A 15,581-nucleotide genomic window follows, 5' to 3' on the forward strand; every position below is an offset into this window, starting at 1 on the left:
GTGAACGTTTTAACAAATTTCTTGTGTAGTGGAGGCTCTGTTCTGGAGGAGGAAAGGCAGCCCCGTAGCCACTGGGATGGATGTCAGCTTAGTTTGCAATCTAATTTGGGGTGGAAACATTTTCTGGGGGCTGTCAGATGTCTGTAGTTGTGCAGTAGGATAAACGAAAGAGAAAAGCTTTTAAGAGGTTAGTGCAGAGTTTGGTTCATATGCATGCATTTTCAGGGTTGCATGCTTAGTCTCTCATAAAGCTGTCTGTGATGATTTTTGCAAAGCAGCATTGGCGGTGCTGGAGATTTACCCGATGGTGTGCTTACAGGCTTAGGCTAGTCTCCACTATCAAATGGTGACCATCCCTCTAGAGCAGGTGACCCAGACACTGTGATTAGGTGAGACTGCAGTGAGGATAGAACAAAACAAAAACCAGGAGCTTTCCCTGACCCAGCATTTCTTTAGGAGTTTCCAGGCCACCTCCCACTTAGTGTAAAATAATTTTTTCTGTTTTTGGCAAAGTTCCATATAGCCAGACTTGGAGGTTGCAATGTGATGCAGTTTACTCATCATAGCAAAGCCTCTGTAGACACACACTCCATTTACTTGCCATTTACCTGAAGTTATTTCACATTTCAATTTGCTAATCAGATGTTTTATTGGATTCTGCTTGCTTAAAGGCTTTAACTGCATTAGTAGAACATTATACTGTTGTACAGTATTTCTACTGCATATAACCCTGGATGTGAGAACTCTGTGCCTAATGTAGGATTCTTGAGAGAGTAAGTTGACTTGTCGGAGAATCAGAGGTTCTTTTCTTGGCTTTACACTAACCAGCTGTGTGGTGCTGGGAAAATTTCCTTGCACTTAGTTTACCCATCTGTGAAACAGGGCTAGTAGTACCTTGCAGTGTTGTGCGTGGGGAGATTATAAGAAATTATGTTTTTAAAAGCACCTCATGTCCATTTAGTTTATAGTAAGGTATTTAGCACTTTGAAGCCATCATTATGTTTTGTATGTTTGTAAAATTTTCACGTCTTTTCAGGTCTATCAAATAGAACATAAACCACATCTGTGGTGAAGCAACCACTTTTGAATATCTGATTAATTCAATAGAACAACTTATATGTGGCAAAAAGTAAATAGTGGTCAGGGTGCAAACATCAGAATGTAGGTGTGGACATCACCAGTTCCATGCACATAAATGAAAGAAACAGAATAATGATCCTGTTGTGAATTGTTACACTGAGGCTATTATTACTAAGGCTAGTGTCCTCAGCCAATTCAACTGAAGTACAAACAGGAAACATGTAATCAGACTATGTCTTATTTGGTTTTTTCTCAGTTAAAAATTTGTTTTGAACTTGTATTTGATTAGGAAAGCTGGGGTCAGTGGCTTAATGTCTAGTTCCTTAACTCATTAATAAATGTTTAATGCCTTAACTTATTTCACCGGATTCCTGTATTTTGAGATTCTGTGTACATCTGATATTTGTCTCATCTTTTAGCCTGTAAGCTCCTTGAGGGTAGGGAACATGTCTCTTATTTAGAGCAGCATCCTCACTGCCTGGCCCAGTGCCTTGTATGTAGTGGGTTTTTAATAAATATTTATCCAATGAATAAAGCAATCTCTTGGTGGGTACTAGTTCCTGAAAATAGAACTCAAGAGTTGTATAGAGAAGAAAAATGTGTATTCTCAGAATTCAGCATTTTCTGAATCTCAGCTCTTATTTGATCTTTCCAGGCTTTTGAAAATTGCCCTGGAGTTTGTACTAAAATGTAAGTCACTAATTATAACAAAATGAATTTTACTGGAAAGGTTTTTCCTTAAGAAAATTAAATGCAATATTAGTTAACTTATTGATAGGATACCATCAACAAGTTTCTTTGATAATCTTCTCAAAGAATGCTATCTTGTGAGTGAAAATTCTGAGACCAAGTTGCATAAGAATGTCATATTTCATTACTGTTCTATGTTTATCACAAATAGAACATTTCCCCTCAAGGAAAGTGGCGACTTTTTTTTTTTCTCTTTCTATCAAAATGCCATTTCCTACAAGATTTTCTCCTCAAGGAGTACCTCTCCATTTACTTGGATTCTAGCATATTAGAAAGGTTAGACTTTGAGTAATACAATGATATTATCATTGTTTTTTTTTTTTTTTAAGTAGCAGCTGCTGCAACATAATTTATTATCAAAGAACATGTTTGGATTTTCTGACAAGTCATAATCATGTTGAACTGAAATGTTAGTGCTTTCTGTTTCTCATTACAATCTTAGTAAGTAGATAATTCACTTTCAGCATTTCTGTCATGGTCAAATGAGGAAAATGAGTTTAGGATCTGCTGACTCACTTTGAAACATTAAAGAGCTCTGGGAAAGCCCTTGAGCAGATGAAGAAGTTCAGTGAGCACTTTGCTGCTTTACTTGGCAGAGGATATTGCTTCTGCTACTCACATGCCCAGGAAGGAGTCCAAATGGACAGGAAATTTCAGTGGGTTCCTTCCCAGGTAGTCAGAAAAATACTTCTCCAAGGGGAAAAGCATGGCATCAGGACTCGTTTGTCTTGGGGAAGCTGTACATTAGGGAAGAAGCCACATCTTTCATCTGAGGAGCACCAGCTTTTTTCTCCTAAGTGTATAATAAACACATTTCTTCAATTCAGTTTCTTCCTCATGAAGCTAGAGGTAAATAATGTACATGTTTATTGGGATCTATAGCCATATTGACTCATTTTATTTTCACATGCTTGCAAACTTATCTCTATTTACTTTTTAGTAGTCTTTTAAACTTTAGTAATAGCATATGAGAATGTGACATTATCAATCCATCTAGTAAGGCCTGAACAGTATAGCCCCATTTCAGAAACCAACAGATTAAAAAGACCCAATAGGAACATGTGTCTTGTATTTGCTTGTTAAAACTTGTAAAAAGCTGGGACTGTAGCTCAGTGGCAGAGCGCTTACCTAGCATGTGTGAGGCACTCATCAGCACATAAAAATAAGGGCATTCTGTCCATCTACAACTACCAAAACAACAACAACAACAACAACAACAAACCAAAAAACTCCCAAAAACTTGTATAGGAGTTGGGCATGGAGGTGCACGTCTGTAATCCCAGGGTCTCAGGAGGCTGAGGCAGGAGGATCACAAGTTCAAAGACAGCCTCAGCAATTTAGCTAGGCCCTGAGCAACGTAGCAAGACCCTGTCTCAAAAAAGAAAAAAAAAAAAAAAAAAAAGGCTGGGGGTGTGGCTCAGTGGTTTAGCACTCTTGGGTTAAAAAACAACAACAAAAACAAATAAAAACCCTGAAACAAAAAAAGAAAAAAAAAACTTGTAGTGTATTTTTGTTGGTTTTGTTCTAAACAATTAATAAAGAGAAGTGATTTCACACTGATGTGGGACAAAATCTAAAAACCAGTTGTTCATTCTCTAGAATTTCTAGAATTCTAGCATGTAAGAAGTGTACTTTTTCTGAGGACTTACAGTGTTTTATGCTGTGACTTTAAACAATGGTAAACTGTTACCCTAGATTCCTGTGGTGAAAGTCAGGTGGGGACAGTTCTGATTTTAAGGAAATTTCAGAAAGTAATATGGGCAATTGAGGTACCACTAGATTATAAGAAAGAGTTTAGAAAGCACTTCATAGAATGAAGACAATCATAATGCCCTTTGGGAATACCCAGAGTGAATAGTGGTAAATGATCTCCATTCATCAGTTCAGTGGAATAAGGGAAGCCTTGTTTGATATGAGGAGGGAGAAGAGTGTTTTTCCTCTATCAGGATTTGGGTAAATATCTTTACTTCCTGTTTCAGGCAGAGAAACCAAGAAAGTTAACTCAATCAGTTCTTGAAGAGTCACAGAGCAAGTCAGGGACTAAGATAAGAAGCCCTGTCTACATTTGTCTGTCCTGTGGTGCTTAACTATATCATTCATAGCCCAAAGAGAAATATACCCCATATTCTCAGTGAAAGAGGGAAATTAAGTTGAGTGAGTTTTTGGTGAACATTTCTTATTAAACTGAATAGGCAAACTCATTAGTTTTTTGCAGCGATTATCCAAGGTGTCCTGAATGGTCCACCCAAGCCCTCTTGGTTTCATCATGTTCTCAGAGTGTCCCTGTCCCAAACCATGGTCAGCGAAATAGTCACATGTCAGAGTTTCTCATTAAATTTGCATTTTTCTTTAAGAATTATCTAATTTAAATGTATACATATATCAAAGCATCACATGGTACCTGTAAATATGTACAATTTTTATGTTTTTATGTACCAGTTAAAATGCAAGTTTAAATTTTTGAAAAATGTGGACTGGAGTTGTAACCCAGTGGTAGAGTGCTTGCCTCACATGTGGGGCACTGGGTTTGATCCTCAGCAACACATAAATAAATAAAGACATTGTGTCCATCTATGACTAAAAACTTAAAAACAATTTTTTTTGAAAAACGTGACACATCACACAGTTTGGTGGGTTTATTTGCAAACATACTTTATTATTGACTTATCCTTTAAAATTATCTTTATAAATAAGTTTTTTGTCTTGAGTCAAATTCTAGGTCTACATTAATTTATACTGATCCATAAATAAATAGTAACTGCACACTATGGTATGGCATTCATTTATTGTCACTAATTATTTTCAAAATAAACACACTATTTTTTTCTTTATGGACTACTGTGTTAGATCCTAGGGCTAAAAGAGGATCAGGTTATACCCCCTACCCTTAGCGGTGATTACTTCTAGGTCATTCCCAATATCAGTGTGTTGAAATTTTATAGTTACTGGTTTCTTCTCTTACGGTAACTGAACTGCTGTGCTGTTTCCAACTATGAGTCATGGATGTGATGAGAGCATGAGGCTGGGTGTGCAAGTGTGCAGCCAATACATATGTAAGAAAGAGAGATTCACCCTACCCACAGAACTTACTACCCCAGATTCAGCACTACTGGATAATTAACCCCTACTTTGTGAGGTGGCAAAACAGACTTGCTGAAAGCCGAAAGCAAAAAAGAAAAAGAAAACAGAATCTCCCCCACACCCCACTAACCCTTTTCATGCTCTTGCATCTGAGCCAGTTCTATGTGATCCATTTCAAAGTAGAAACAAGAGCTTTTTCAGAGAAGTTTGAATCTTCGTCTAACCTTAATGCTCAAGAATAACTTTCTTTGATGAGATTGGGATTATGGAATAGAAACCAAATTATAACAACTACTGGTATCATGAAAGGAGTCTAAGTGTAAGAGTTCAAAATTCTGGTTCTGTGTTCCAGCTCTTTCCCTACCTCCCTGGTCAAATCTCTCTTAGAGTTTCTGAGACTTCGTGTTCTCACTGGTAAGATAAGGACGATCTCCGAAGCCCTTTCAGGGCTGTTTCTAATGTGTTTAAACCATCATACTGGAAAGGCATCACGGTTCCTGCCCTCCAGATGCTTACAGAAGGTAAAGAAAAAATTATGTATACATAATTAGCATCAACACCAAGTAACAAATTTTGTGTAGAAAAGGGAGGGTTGGAATAGTTCTTATAGTTCTGGTGAAATGACTACATCTAGCTGGGGTGATCAGAGAAAGTCTTCTGAGAGGGGGTGATATTTAAGCTGACGCATTAAAGTGAGCTAGTAATAGTAAGTACCTGGGTAGATAGAGCAGGAACTAGAGCAAACTCCCAGACTGGCAGAATGGCATGAGAACAAAGATTTGGAAAGCACATGCCTGTTTTCAGATCTCAGTGTACAAAGAGTATGATTAGAGCAGAGGAGTCTTGAGATTGCATGAAAGAATGTAGAGCTGGAAATAATTAGATGCCAGCTACAACAAAAATAATTTTTGTATACTGTTTTACAGTTGACAAAAGTCTTTGATATATCATTATTTTATTTGAACATCTTAGGATGTTGCCTGCCATGAGCCTTTTTAAGAGAAGTGAAAATCACCTTTTGACTTCTTTTCTAACAACTACTAAAAAAACAGCCTGAACTCTTCTTTCGTTCTCAGGGAGAATGAAAAGTAGTGACCTGTGCTTTGGAGAACCTGAGAAAATGAACAGTTTGGTGCCTTTCTGGTCTCTCTGAAGTTGAGCTTTTGATACCATGTGGTTGAGGCCCCAGGATGAGGCTTTGTTGGATTGTATTCTGACTGCAGACAAAGTCTGTCCAGGAGTTTGTGACAACTTTCTAATGTGTTTAGTGTGGTTAGCACTGATTCTAATGCAGAGTATAAATTCGTAGGTGATTCATTACGTATAAGAAAAATTTTTAAATCTAATATATTGTTAAAAAATTTTTATTATGTGCATTTTAATTATACATAATAGTGGAATTCATCATAATATGTTTGTACCTGCACCTAGTATAATTTGGTCCTTTTTATTCCCAGTACCTCCCCTTCCTGTCTCCCCTTGATCTCCTGTGGGCTACTCTACTGGTTTCCCTTTCAAGACCATTTTTATTGGCTATGAAATTGATTACTGTTTTTTTTAGATTACTGTTTTTTAAAAATATCTGGAATGTGTAGATCCACTTTTCAACTTGTTCCTTAAAAATTCCTCTCCCATGACAATTATTTTATGTGTTTATTCCTTCTACTGCTCAAGTTCATGCCTTCACCCTCAGCCGGTGACCTATGTCTTATCTCCCAACTCAGAGAATATGAATACATCAAGGAATAGTTCCTTGGCAAACTAATTGCCATCTTAACTTTCGTCCCAACCCAATGGAAAAATTTATCTGACCTTCGTGATACTATTTTATGATTATGTTGGGAATTGCTTTCTTCCAGTCTCTTGGAGGATGTTCTCCTTGTCAATTGTCCTCTTTCTGCTGGCTTCTTTTCCTTACATATAAATATCATATGTGCTTCCTATTGAAAATAACATCAACACAAAACCTCCTCATACCACCAGCTCTTCTCTTGGCAAAAAAATGTTGTCTGATAAAGGCCCTTTATTTGTTCTGTCCTATTCCTCACCTCTTATTTATTCTTCAATAATATAATCTGGCTTCTGCTGCTACTACTTAAAATTACTCACACTCACCAGTGATTTCTGAATTGCTGAATCATATGGGTCAATTTTTGGTTTAATTGATATATCTAGTACTAGTATTTGATACTATTGGCTACTGATGCCTTCTTTTTCTCCTCCTTTTTTTTTTTTTTTTTTTTGGTAATGGGGATTGAACCCAGCAGAATGTTCTACCACTGAGCTATATCCCGAACCCTTTTTATTTTTCTTTTATTTTGAGACAAGTTCTTCCTAAGTTGCCCAGGCTGACCTTGAACTTGGCGATCCCCCTGCCTCAGCCTTCTGAGTTATTGGCATTCCTTCTTGAAACTACTTTCCTGGTTTCTGGACCACACCCTTTTAGTCCCTGCTTCTGTCTTTTTCCTGGCCCTGTCCCCTTCTATTCCTGCATTAGATCCTATTTGAACTTATAGATTGATATTCCCTGTTTTGAGCTTATTCCCTGTGTTAAGTACCCTAAGGGGTACTCTACCACTGAGCTACAGACTCAACCTTTTTATTTTTTATTTTCAGATGGTCTTTCCAAGTTGCTTAGGGCCTCACTAACTTGCCCAGGCTGGATTGGAACTTGAGATTGTCCTGCCTCAGTCTCCCGAATAGTTAGAATTATAGGCATACATCACTTCATTTAGCAAGGGTTTACTTCTTTCTTTTTTAAAGCAGCTTTATTGAGATACAATTTACATACCATACAGGTCATCCATTTAAATTGCATAATTAAGTGATTTTTAGTATATACACAAGGTTGTGCAATCATTACTGCAATTTAATTTTCATTTTTCATCACCCCCAAAATAAACCCCACACCTGTAGCAATTATCCCCTCACCCCTGTTCCCTTCCCTCCTTCACCCTTCAATCTTAGGTAACTACTAATCTTTCTAACTTAGATTTACTGGTCCTCATTTTGTCTATTCAAATTCTACTTCTGGGATCTCACCATAGTACTCTTTTAGTTTATCCCCATGTAATGGTCACTCTGAAATTAGCATCTCAAACTGAGATCTCGCGCTTGACCTCCAGATTGAAAGTCAACTATTTTCTTCTCATTTCACATGGGCATCTCAAACTCAATTTGTCCCAAACTGAATTCATCAGTCCTGTACCATAACTGCCTCTGTTCTAGAAACTGACACTACCGGTAAATCTGTACCTTCCACCTCACAATTGCTCAAACTGGAAATCTAGACGTTATAAGAGACTGCTCTCTTATCTGTGCTGGTCTGCCTTCTCTTTTAAATATCTCTGGACTCTGCCTTCCTTATGATCTCCATTGAAGTTTCCTTGGCTTGAGCCCTGTAGTAAGCCTCTGAACACGCCTCTGCATCCCCTCTGTGATCCATCCATACTAGTTTAATAAGGATCATCCTAAAGGACAAATTAATTCTTAAAACTCTTACCAGTTGTAAAGATATTTAGATTCAAGTGATAGAAAACCCAATTTAAAGTGGGTTATTAATAAACAAGGATCTGAATTTTTGTACAGTAACAAGTTTAAAGTTGGCTGCAGGCTTCACTTGAGTTCTGCCATATCATTGCTGGTACGTTGAGGACAGTCTTGGTCTTTCCCTTAAAGTTGTAGGATGGCTTGCACAGTTCTAGACATCATACCCAAATTCGAGGCAGGAAAGAGGGGAAAGGGAAGGGACAGAGCTAGCGAGGGATGTAAATCAGGAGACCTGAAGCTTTTCCAGGAGGTTTTTTTTTTTTTTTTTTTGTTTTTTTTTGGTCGTTTGTTTGTTTGTACTGGAGATTGAACCCAGGGGTGCTCTACCACTGAGCTGCGTCCCCAGACCTTTCTTATGTTTTCTTTTGAGACATGGTCTCACTAAGTTGCTGAGAGTCTCGCTAAGTTGCCGAGGTTGGCCTAAAACTTGTGATCCTCCTGCCTCAGCTTCCAGAGTCACTAGGATTATATGTGTGCTCCACTGTGCCCAGCTGCCAGTTTTTCAGTTAGATTTCTGCTTACCTTTCACTGACCAGAACTACAAGGCCACCTCTTATTGCAAAAGAGGCTGTGAATATGAGCTTTTATCTTTCGTAGGATCTGCAGTAGAGGAAGGGTTGGGTAAGCCGTATTACTCCTCTGCTTAAGCTTCTTTAGTAGCTTTCATTCCTTCAAGGTAACAAAGTTTTCATTCTTCTTAATATAGCATTGGAGAGATCCTCATACTGATGTCCCTGCACTAAGTCTAGTCTGCCATTTTCCATATTTCTTGTAATTCTCCAAACGAACTGTGACTGTTAAGGAATATTGTTTTTGTCCATGTTATTTCAAATTGAGAAAACCTTTTTCTGATCTTTTCCCATCCACCTCTGAGAGAATAAAAGAAAATACTCAAGTACCAAAGATTACCTCTTGCTCTTTTCTCAAAACCTAGTTCATAGTCAACTCCTTGACTATGAGAAAACTTTCTTGCCTCTCTTCATATTAATAATAATTGAGTTGTTCTGGTTGTCTCCCCTGCAAGATTATGAGTCTTGAAGGCAATCTGAATGGCCTGTTCATGGCTCAGTGTCTGGCCCATAGTGAAGATCACTAAAAGTTTGCTGAATGGATTGATATTTGAGGATTTCTATAAGTCAGATTAATTCTCAATTTTCATGGATTTTGTCCATAGTTAAAATCCTTCATTTGCTTCCCTTGAATACACAGATTCAAGCACTTTAAAAAATAAGTTGAAAATATTCCCTGACATTATTTTTAATTGGAGGGGTTTTCATACCTGGAGAGTTTTAAACACAAATTTTTAAATATTTAAAGTTTTCATTTCAATTTGTACTCTAAAAATTCATCTAAGAATATATGGAATTGTGTACTGATTTCCCATATAAGCAGTTCATCTGATAGCCAGTACTGTCATCCATTTCCAATGCCTGTTATGTTTTTTTGATAGTCACATTGGTGCCAAGCATTGTTATATTGTAAATTTAAGAGAAAAGGTCAGGGCCAATTGGTATGGTTTAGTAATCTGCTCAACTGGTTTTGAGAAATATTGTGGTATATTTGAATGAAGAACCTCAGAAATGGAAAATATCAAGGTAAATATACCATTTTATTCTTCTTAATTTTTTTTATACATATAGTTGTTCAAGGTACACACACACACACACACACACACACATATATATATATATATATACATGTTTGGTGACTACAGTTTAGAAAATGGAGGGGAGTAAATTAAATGGATTCCCTATGTGATTACAATGTTTATATTTTATATAAAGTGGCATATCAACTGAAGTACAATGAAAAGTTTATATTTCCCCAGAGCAACCAACAGAAAATAATGCAAAACCAGTAGATAAACCCAAATAGTTCTAAAATATACGCAAATGATATGAGGAAGTCAAGAGAAAGGGAACACAAAATCAAAGACAGAGGAGACAGACTGAAAATAAATAACAAAATTATAGATGTAAATTCCACCCTATCAATGACTACATTAAATATTAATAGACTAAACACTCTAGTTAAGAGACAGGGATTATCAGAATGGATTAAGAGCAAGGTCTGACTATGTAGTATTGGCATGGGATGCACTTTAAGAATACAGACACAAATTGAAAGTGAGTGAATGGAAAAGCCAACGATGAAAACAGTAAGCATGAGAAGACTGAAGTGGCTATGACAATGTCAGATTAAGTAAACATCAAGACAAATAATATCAATAGAGGTAAAGAAGGATATTCCATAAGGATGAAAGGGATAATTGTTCAGGAGGACATAATCATAAATATGGTATGTAATAAAAGAGCCTAAAAATGTATGAAGTAAACTTTGTCTAAAGCAAATGGATAAATAGACAATGCTGTGTAATAGTTGGTAACAAAATTTATAAATGCCCTTCTCTCAGCAATTGATAGAACATCTTACACAGGATCACTGAAGAGTAGGTGATGTAAATAACCCTATCAACTGCTCTACTCTAGTAGATAAATACAGAACACTACACTTACATGACTCACTCATGACAGACTGTATTTTAGGCCTTAAATAAGTCACCATAAGTTGAATGGACTGAAATCAAACTGATTACATTTTCTGATCATAACAATTAAATTAGGAACCAATAACAATAATATCTCTAGAAAAGCCTCAAGTATTTGTAAATTAGGTAACATGCTTCTGAATATTTCATGCACCAGATAGAAAGTACAAAGGAGGTTAGAGAACATTTTGAACAAAATGATAATGGAAACAGTATCTTAAAATTGTGGGATACAACCAAAGCAGTGTTTAAAGAAACAAGTGACTTTAAGTGCTTTTATTAGAAAAGAAGAAGGATCTAAAATAAGTCAACAAAGGCTCAATATTGAGAAGCAAGGTAGGCAGAAGCAAAGTAAACACGAAGTAAGTAGAAAGGAGGACATAGGGTAAAAAGCAGGCATGGTAGAGATAAAGACACACAGTTGAGATAGTAAAGCCGAAGTTGGTTCTTTGAAAAGATCAACCAAGTTTCTTTATAAACTTCTAGGTATTCTGATGAGATCACTGTTATGAAATAGTACAATTGAAAGAGAAGTTATAACTATAACACTCATAGACTTTAAAAGACTAAAAGAAGATACCGTGTGATTCTGTGATAAAAGCATGGCAACTTAGGTGAAATGGGAAAATTCTTTGAAAATTACAACTTACTGAAATTCACATAGAATGTTGATACTAAGATGGTTTAGCATTATTATGAAGATAGTTCTTTGCCTTGTGGACCCCCAAAAGAATCTCATGGATCCCAAAATATGGGCTGTGAACCATACTTTGAGAATTGCCACATTACATGGATGCTGTGTATTATTTGTTTATCTCAGTAAAATTAGTTTTATACCAATCGATTTATCTGTCTGCCTTTCTATCTACCTACCTACTTACCTGCCTACCTGTGGGAATTTTTTTTTCCTATAAAAACTTGCTGTCACTTTAAGTCTCTGTAACACTGCCTGATAGTATAACTAAGGCTATGGCATTTTGATAGTATGATTGAAAAAATGTTTCATTACCTTTTTTTTTTTTTTAGTACTGCGGATTGAACCCACAGGGCCTCACACATAGGCAAGTGCTCTAACACTGAGTTACATCACTAGGTTGTTTTCTTTTTAGACAGGGTCTCATTTTGTTGTCCAGGCTGACCTTGAATTTGTAATCCTTCTGGCACACCTGGCTCATTACATTTCTTTTAGACTTATTTATATAATTTTTTTTGAAGAGAGATCTGTACACATCTACAAAAGTGAAATAAATTTACAAAATAAATCCACTCAAAATACCGACTAGTGAAAATGGTTTGGCTAGTCTGGAGGGACAGTGGACAGCCAAGGAAAACTTTCTGTTTTTATGTAAATACCCCCACCCCACATCTTGCCACCACCACACAGGTGTTTGAACCCAGGCATGATCTACAACTGAGCTATATCCTTAGCACTTTTTTTGAGATAGGATCTTGCCAAGTTTGCCAGTCTGTTTTCAAACTTGGTGATCCTCCTGCCTCAACCCTCTGAGTTGCTGGGATTATAGGTATGTGCCACTATGCCTGGCAACTTATCTTTTTTCTTTCCTCCATTTCTTTTATTTTTTATTTAAACATTTTTTTCATACATGTATATAGGGTAATAATGCCTGCCTCATTCTATCATCCTTCCCATCCCTGCCACCCCACCCCTCCCTGCACTCCCCTCTACATAATCCAAATTTCCTTCATTCTTCCCTACCCAACCCCCCACGATGCATCAGTGTCCGCTTATCAGCCAAATCATTTGGCCTTTGTTTTTTCTGGGTTCGACTTATTTCACTTAGCATGATATTCTCTAGTTCCATCCATTTACCTGCAAATGCCATAATTTCATTCTTCTTTAAGGCTGAGTAATATTCCATTGTGTATATGTGCCACATTTTCTTTATAACTTTTCTTATCTTGATATCTGTATCTGTAGCTCTCTATCCATTCATCCCTCCCTCCCTCCCTTCCTTTCTTACTTCCATAGGATTCCTAGAACTACTTTAAGATCTTGAATTTTGAACTGTCTTCCTCTGATCACACACTCTCCTGTATCTGAACCTCATCATGGGCTATCCATTATTACAACAAATATCTGAGGGAACTAATTTATAAAGAGATAAGGCTTACTTTGGGTCATGGTTTTAGAGGTTCAGTCCATGATCAGTTGGCTCCATTGCTCTGAGCCTGTGGTAGCACGTCATGGTGGAGCATGTGGCAGAACAAAGCCACTCATTTCCTGGCTGGGAAAAAGTGCGAGGTGTTCGGGGGAGGAAGAGACCAGGGTCTCCTGAAAGAGAGAGAGAGAGAAAGGAAAAAAGAGGAAGAAACCAGGGTCCTCTGAGAGGGGGAGAGAGAGAGAGAGAGAAGAGAAGAGACAAAGAAGAGACCAGGGTCCCTCAGTCTCCTTTGAGGGCACTTCTCCAATGATCCAAAGACCTCTCACTAGGCTCCACCTCTTAAAGTTTTCCCCACCTCCCTGTAGCACCATACTGGAAATCAAGCCTTTACCACATGGGCTTTTGGGGAGTACATAAAATCCAAACTATAGAAAACCTTTTTTTAAAAAAAAATATTATTTTTAGGGCTGGGGAGATAGCTCAGTCGGTAGAGTGCTTCGATCCCCAGCACCGCAAAAAAAAAAAAAAAAATATATATATATATATATATTATTTTTAGTTGTAGATGGACACAATACCTTTTTATTATTTATTTATTTTTATATGGTGCTGAGGATGGAACCCAGGGCCTCACACATGCTAGGCAAGTACTCTACCACTGAGCCACAACTCTGGCCCTATAGAAAAACTCTGTACCTTCCTCAGGACTAGATTAAATCTTCCCTGAATTTCAACTTGTCAGTTTCTTCCGACTTTACTTCACTTGCTTTTCTGCTTAATATAGACCCTTAGAATCACCTGTATAGAAAAACATTCACTGTTACTCTCTCTTCATCATGCAGTTAGTTTTGCCGTGGTAACTTTGGCAGACTTGGGTCAATCTCATTGATTGCCTTTCTCTTCTGGTACCTAGGAGGCCTGTCTTTATTGGGCAACTGCATAAAGCGCACCCTTTTCATTCATTGAGTTATCCGGTAGTAACTGTTGCTCTTTTATAGTTTATCAGTTAGTTTCTGTTTTGTAAGGAACCATTTAGAACTTAGTGCCTTATGACATGAGCCATTTAGCTCACACTTTTTATGATTGGCAGTGTACGCTCTGCCCGACTGGGCAGTTGTTCTGATCTGGGCCAGGCATGGCTCATCACAGCAGAGGCACACTCATGTGTCTTTGGTCAACTTCTGACTGACTCAACAGTTTTCCTACACATGGGCTCTCACTTTCCAGTCAGCCAGCCCAGCCCAGGTTGGTTCCCACATGGTTAGATTTGGGCTCTTAAGAGCAGGAAGAGTGGAAGTTCATGAGGCCTCTTGAGGTCTAGCGTCTGGCCTTGTAATTTTTTCTGTTTTCTCTAGCTGGTCTTTTAAAATTTCTTGGTTTCCACATACGGAAATTATTTCCACCTGAACATTCTAGACCTAACTTAATTTTTCTAAAAATTTATTGTTATAATTTTCAGTTTTAGAATATTTTGCATAACCCCAGAAAGATTTCTCATGCATGTTCACACTCAGTCTCACCCCTGAGCCCTACACAACCTCTCATCTGCACTTCCTATCATTATAGAGTTGTCTTTTCTGGACGTTACATTTAAGTGGCATCATATAATATGCGGTCTTTTGCATCTGGTTTCTTTCATGTAGCATAATGTTTTTGAGGTTCATCCATGTCGTCATATATATCAGTTTATTTTTCTTGCTGAATAGATTTCATCCTATGATTATACCACATTTTGTTTATCTGTTCACTAGTAGATAGACATTGACGTTACCTCCCAAGTTTTACCTATTATAAACAGTTCTGCTATGAATATGTATTTAAAATTGTTGCATGGCCAAATATTTTCATTTCTTTTGGGGAGATACTTAGGAGTAGAATTGTTAGATGGTAATAAATTGTTGAACCTGTTTTCCCACCTTGCTCTAAAATATAATATTCCCACCAGCAATGTGGGAGGGAGAATTCCAGTTTCTCCCTATCTTGGCCATATTTGCTGTATTTTTTTCTTTTTCTTTCTTTTCTTTTCTTTCTTTTCTTTTTTTTTTTTTTTTTTTTTTTAGTATAGCCATTTCAATGGGTCTTTAGTGGTATCCCTGTAGTTTTGATTTACATTTCCTTAATGAATAATGATGTTAATCATCTCTTCATGTATTAATTGTAAACTGTTCATATATCCTCTTTGGTAAAATCTTCAAAATTTTGCCATTTTAAAATTGGATTCTTTGTCCTTTTTTGAGGTATGAGAATTCTTTATACATTCTTGACATAAATCCTTCTAACAGACATATGATTCGTAAATATTTTCTTATGATCTGTAATTTGTCTTTCCATTTACTAAATATTATTATTTTAAGTGATGTGGTATAAAACTTTTAATAAATTCAATTTATCACTTATTTTCCTTTATAGATTTTGTTTTGTGTCATCACTAAGAACTGTTTGCCTTACCC

General features: G+C 36.9%; 1 protein-coding gene across 1 annotated transcript in view; it reads left to right on the forward strand.

Annotated features, from left to right (window-relative positions):
- Dst (dystonin) overlaps positions 1–15,581 on the forward strand; it is a 456,059-nt gene that overhangs the window by 971 nt on the left and 439,507 nt on the right.

The sequence above is a fragment of the Sciurus carolinensis genome, chromosome 7 (assembly GCF_902686445.1).
Source record: "Sciurus carolinensis chromosome 7, mSciCar1.2, whole genome shotgun sequence".
Classification (NCBI taxonomy): domain Eukaryota; kingdom Metazoa; phylum Chordata; class Mammalia; order Rodentia; family Sciuridae; genus Sciurus; species Sciurus carolinensis.